Below are 5993 nucleotides of genomic sequence, written 5' to 3'. Positions count from 1 at the left end.
CTGGAATCCTCTTAATCCACAGCACAAGCTACCCCCACGCTGTCCCCAACCAATATGTCTCAATACAGACCGGGAGCTACTTCCCTAGACCTACTCAGTCATTTGCCTCTTTACTGAGAGTGTCAATGAGGAGGCACCAGTTTGTGCCATGCGGACACATCTCTTAGCTGAGACCCCCAGACTTATTTCAGTTAGAAGCCACTAAAGTAGCCATCATCCGTTGTGACTTTCAGCCATGACTGAGCTGGTCCAGACTGGGACTAGTAACCTATAGGTGAGTGCATCTTCCTCCTATCACTAGTCCCCCAAGGCAAGCTGTCTCTCCCCTCCCCCTGCCACCCGAGGAGCCTTCCTTAGATATGGAGCCAACCAGTAATGGGGCAAATCTAATGGCGACACCAACTCTTAGCCCTTGAAGGAGGCCAGAGAGTTAGCTCAACATGACGTCTCTGCATAGGCTGCCACGGAGACTCGGAGATGAAGAAAGATGGGGAATGTTGGCAGGCTCAATCCCAGGTGTTCAGAGGTGGCAGTCAGGTTTCCCTGAATAAGAATAAGAGATTAGAAAGAATGGAAGAAAATGGAGAAGGAAAGAAAGGCAGATCTTTAATGCATTGATTTTTCAGGATGCAACCAGCAGCTGGATGGATTACATCTTCTCCCTGTCACCATGACAAATGGCGCTTGGTACACCAAGCTTCAGAACTCTCCAGGTGAAGGGACAGAGCAGGAGAGAGGTGACTTGTTGATGTTCAGGCATTTGCATTGTGTACAGTGGAAGCATCTAAATACATAGAAGAAACTGTTAGGAACAGCTTGGCCTGCCTCCTGCCTCCTGTGCATTGCATTCCAGTCCATCATTCTTTCTAATTAGGCACCTCTGACACCCGATTAATCCTATTTGCCTGCAGGCCTTTTTATCTTCCCTTCTGCTTTTATCGGACGGGGAATTAGATGCCATTAGTATGTAAAGTGCATTGTGTGGTGCCGACTTTCACGGGGCTCAGAGACTTTTAAAGAGGCAAAGTCCAAGCAATGCCCAGAAAAGTTTGTGAAAAGTAATTAATTTTTTTTTAAATCACACTGATTATTTTGCCATTTCTCAGGAACGTAAGAGGCCAGTCAATGCTGGGAGAGGCAGGCAGAGTGCAGGTGGCTGATGGGTAAGCTTCGCTTCCCTCTGCCAATAGACTGCAATACAGAACTGCTGCTCCCAGGCAGCTCCAGTCCTAGCTTCTCACCTTCGGCTCACACACGCAGCTCTGAGGGTGAACCTTAGGCAAGACCTGCAGCAGCCCCTGCTGCTCCAGTCCCAACCCTTTGTGCATTTCTGTTGGTGCACCTCAGACATGACACGCTATTTGCCCTGATGTTCCACACAGAGGTGTCTGGTTGATCAGGCTAACGATGCTGATTGAGATGCATTAGACCAAAGCGCCTGGTCAGTATGCACAAATCGATCATTATTATTCTTACTTTATTTTAAAATAACCATGCTGAGACTTTAACACTCGTTCAGTGGTGGCCAAACTCAGTTTGCTATTGCAACACTAGGCCCTTAAAGCCTGTTATAGAAAGATAGAAAAACAAGCTTGTGTGTGCGTGTTTGTGTGTGTACTTATAACACGCACACTCCAGTGCATGCACTCTGTGTGCGTACACCTAAAACACCTGTAGTCTCATGGCCACTCTGGCATCTCACCTTCATTATTCACTCTAACATACACACACTGTCCACTCTTCACTCCCCCCCTCACCCCACTCAACCCTCCCCTCCCACACACACACTCAGCTTAGGTCCCCCATACCTCCCTCTCAGCACCGCTGTCCCCTGAGACATGCATTCATCCAGTCACCACACCTTCTTATGCATAGGCCCCTCCCCCTCGTTCATAAGCCCTGCCCATGCCTTGATACACAGTCTGTGGGGCACACGCCCTGATGAGACGTGCTCCCGTGGCTTGTGGGAACTGACGTGCATTCTTCTTAGAGGGCGCTGGAGGAGGTGAACTCAATTCAGCAGCAGGCCGAGCTGAAGCTCAGCTTCTACTGTCAACTGGTGCTTTCCTTATTCAACCTCTCCCACCATCTCCCTGGGGGCTGATGTCTCTTCCTACATCTCATATTTCCCACCAGTTTCCCCGGCCACCCTGGAGGCTCCCCCGTCAGGGGAAACAGCCTAGAGGAGCCATCTCCGGAGCTCTGCTCGTGCTGGCCACTCACTCCAGGTTTCCGGAACTCAAAATGCAACATGACAGTGGAGGTCTCTTATCACTGAGAGGTTAATAAAATGATGATAATGAAAAGCCCCCTCCACTTGCCAGGACAAGAGTGCAAGGCAGCCATGTCCGCTGCGCCAACTATTTATCACTGTCAAGGTCCCCGGCAGCCTCAAACTAATTCCAGACCCAAATGAAGAAGGCCCGGCTGTACCCGGAGTGTAATCTGCCTGTCATTTCTAATACATATTCCTTTGCTTTAAGTGATGAATTGCAGCAGCTGCCAAGGCTGAAGGGTATGAACCACTAGGAGATGAAGTGTTCTGTATCCTCCCCCTGGCCCGAGACAGTCAGCAACGGTCAATGTAATGCACTGCGCCTTCCTGATTCTCTTCTCTGCTTGGATGGACCTGGAGCTCCTAGGCTCGCAGGGCCTGATTTTGCTAAGGTGCTTGTTCAGTCCTTGGGATTTCCCAGCTCTGCTAATGGGACCAGACCTAGCTGGGTAGACCACTCTCTTCTGCATTGAAATTCGCTCCACCAATGAATTCCAGTTCCCCTCCAGAGGCTCTGGACCAGAGCTACCCCTTGGGCTGGAGAACAAGGAGAATCCAGCTTTGACTCTGAACATTCTCTGATTTGAAGATCTGCTCAGGCAGGGCGTATGGGCTCCATGACTCTTTCACCTTGTCCTTCTCCAAAATGTGCCTCTGGTATGACTGACGGGTACGGAAACCCTCCTTCATCCCAGATAACAGTAGGGATGGCAAAGGAGAGGGCAGGCACCAATGATGACTGAACTCAAGAAAGCAGCGGTCCTCCTAGTGGGGGGCTTAAAATAGGGACAGGGCCTAGACCCATCAGCATAGTCTTCCTCCCAACACAGTCCCATCAACATAGTCTCACCTGTCGAATTTCCCCAGGGGGATTTTGGCCCTTCCTCATCTTCTGACTGCATCTAGATCTTCCTCCCAAGTGAATCCACTCTGCCAGGCCCCGATACCCCACCCCAATAGCTCGCCAGCCCCTCTGACCCATCTCCAAATTCCTCGGTCACCTATATCTCTCAGAAGTTTAGCAGATTTTTTTTTTAACAAGTGACGCAGGCTTCTTAGGAAATGGAAACCGAGATCAAGTAGCAAGTGTCCTCCCCTGAACTCCTCAGACTGGCATGAGCTCTCCTGCCAAGCCATGTTCCCTCCAGAGATCAGGTTGGTTAGTCCCTCTTTATGTCAATGTTTGTTTGATTACTGCAAAATAATGATTAACCAGACGCTTCTGACTTAGCAGGTATTGCAGAAAGCTGCGTTAATTCTTCATAAGCTTCCCATGCTGCCTTTTATATATCAAACTGAAATGTAATTATCTGCCTGGCTCAGGGTGTAAATCAGGAGTGTGTGTCAGGGAGATTGGCTTCAAGGCTTCCGTTTACTGCGTAAAATATAGACGTGCAGCTCTACGGGGCCGTTACCTGCCTAATCGCATGAAACAATTTCATGTGCAAACAGCTAGTTAGGGTGAAACCCACCATAAACCAGAGACACGGCCTCAAGCTCAACACCCTCCCAACCCCCTTTTGCCCCTGCCCAGGACACCAGACCCTTAACACCTTTCAGGGATAAATCTTTCCACCAAGAACCCATCTCCCCCACTCACTTGAGCGCTAGGTGCCTCAGCACTGCAGATCCGATTCAAACACTACGTAGAGCCTCTGCTCTGAAGGGGGAAGCGATGGCAGATGACGCTTGCTGGAGCTGCATGTCAGCATTAACGTGCAAGGATGTATATGGGCATAATTAGCCTTCCAGCTCAGTAACGTATTAATAGAGAACATGTCTTATCAAACCACAGCTAATTCTCCCAGCTTAGCCTGAGCTGTGGTACAGCGCAGGCAGCAGCTCGCCCAGGTACCTTGCCACATGCACAGATTCTGTTTCATGTCAGAAGGGCTTTGATGAGGATATCCAGGTGTTCTGACTCCAGCAGCACAGGCAGCCTGGCCAGAACCAAGCTGGCAAGTAGCCAGCTGCATGCTGGGGCCAAAAGGGGTGCACTGCAAAAAGAGAAAGCCGTTTCCACCTGTGCTGGACCTCTCGGGGCTGCAATAGATGGGTTTAGGGTCCCTCCAGGGCGTGAGTCCCCTTTCTCTAGCAGCCTCTACAGCAATGGATTATTCTGAAGACAGACAGTCTTCATCAAGACAGTCTTGGAGGAGGATGAAGGAAACAAGCTTCTCCTTTGGAGCTGCCTTTTTTAATTAGCCACCTCCAAAGCATCCTATTGTCCATCAGCCTCCTCTCTAGAAGGCTGCAGGCCCTAATGAGAGCCACGGCCATTTTGAGATGGCAGGGACAGAACCCAGGCCCTACCCCCATGCAGATCCCAGTAGCATCATTCAACAACATCCGCTGAACAATACCTGTCAGGATTGATCACAGCAAGCATTCCAGACCATGATTTGGATTGTCTCACATCAGTAGCTAACAGCTCTGGCTGCAGTCCCGCTCGGATATAGATTTTTGTGCTCAATCACTGTTGACAACACTCCACTGGTTCTGGTTTTTTTGCTTCAGTTCCCTGAACACACACACACACACGCGCGCGCACACACACACACACACAGCCCTTGATCCTGAAAGACTATGCCTGTGCTGAGCAAGGGAGTGCAAGGCTGGTACATTCCTGTGCAGGTGTGAGCACTGGGGGTGAATAAGGGGAAGTGCTAGAGCCCTGGATTTCACAAGTCCTGAGCCCCCACAGCCCAGCTGAAGTCAACTGAACCAAGCCTCCCCTGGGGCTGGTACCTCTCTGGAGGTGTTTACAGCCTGAGTGACTCACCTTAATCCCCTCCCTAGTTTTGGTTCCTGGAGGAGCTGTGATAACGCTCTTCCATGGAGCCAAACACAGTCATTCATGCAACCCCTGGGCCCCAGTGATACATACACTGACTTAACACAATATGTTCCCCCAACGATACTGCAATATCTCACAGACACGCAGTGGTATCTCATTAGTGGAGAATTGGGCTCCCTTGCGCGCCACGTCTCTCTCCCACCTATGTAGTCCACATGTATAGCCCCAGTCCTCTGCTCCTGCAGTGGGCAGAGTCAGTCCGCTCTTGGGGGATGCTATCAGAGAGGCAGGCCAAAATCAGAACCCCCTGCAATTTTGGGCATTGTTTAGAGTCCGTTCCCCAGACCTAAAACCACCTCTGTTGTCTTGTTTTGGGGCTGGAGCCCAAACCAAATGGGGATTGTTTCTGGCTCTGGCTCTGGCTCTGATGTGGCCCAAATCTCAGCAGAGAAGCCATTCTCCAGAGATTTCAGCATGAGGTGATGGACAGTCTTTCTGGAATAGCTGATCTCACAAGATGTCTGCCCTGGAATGGGACAAGATCACATGAGAACTGCTCATGAGATTTCAGTTTAATTGAATATGAACCTGCCTCCACATTTTGATTCAGCCTCCAGTTTGTACCCAGCACAAACCAAATCTGTATCTGTGGGCCTAATCGCTGTGAGCCATGTCTTATTATATGTAACTGTATTACAGTGAGCTATCCCCTCTACTGGATGGAGTCAGAACTGCTCATCAGGGTGTCATAGGACCTATATTGATACTCCCTAATGGTGATTCTCCCTTAGGTCAAGTGGCCGGTTAGCTCAGTGCTTTGGAAGCAGTACTGTCCCAGCTGTCACCATAATGTTCCAATTGGCTATATTGTGCAGCACTATAAACCTATCTGACTGCAGATGTCTCACTCTCTGTAGAGGG

Source organism: Mauremys reevesii, linkage group 12 (genome assembly GCF_016161935.1).
Source record: "Mauremys reevesii isolate NIE-2019 linkage group 12, ASM1616193v1, whole genome shotgun sequence".
In the NCBI taxonomy this organism is placed as follows: Eukaryota; Metazoa; Chordata; order Testudines; family Geoemydidae; genus Mauremys; species Mauremys reevesii.
Note: the sequence above shows the minus strand (reverse complement) of the source record.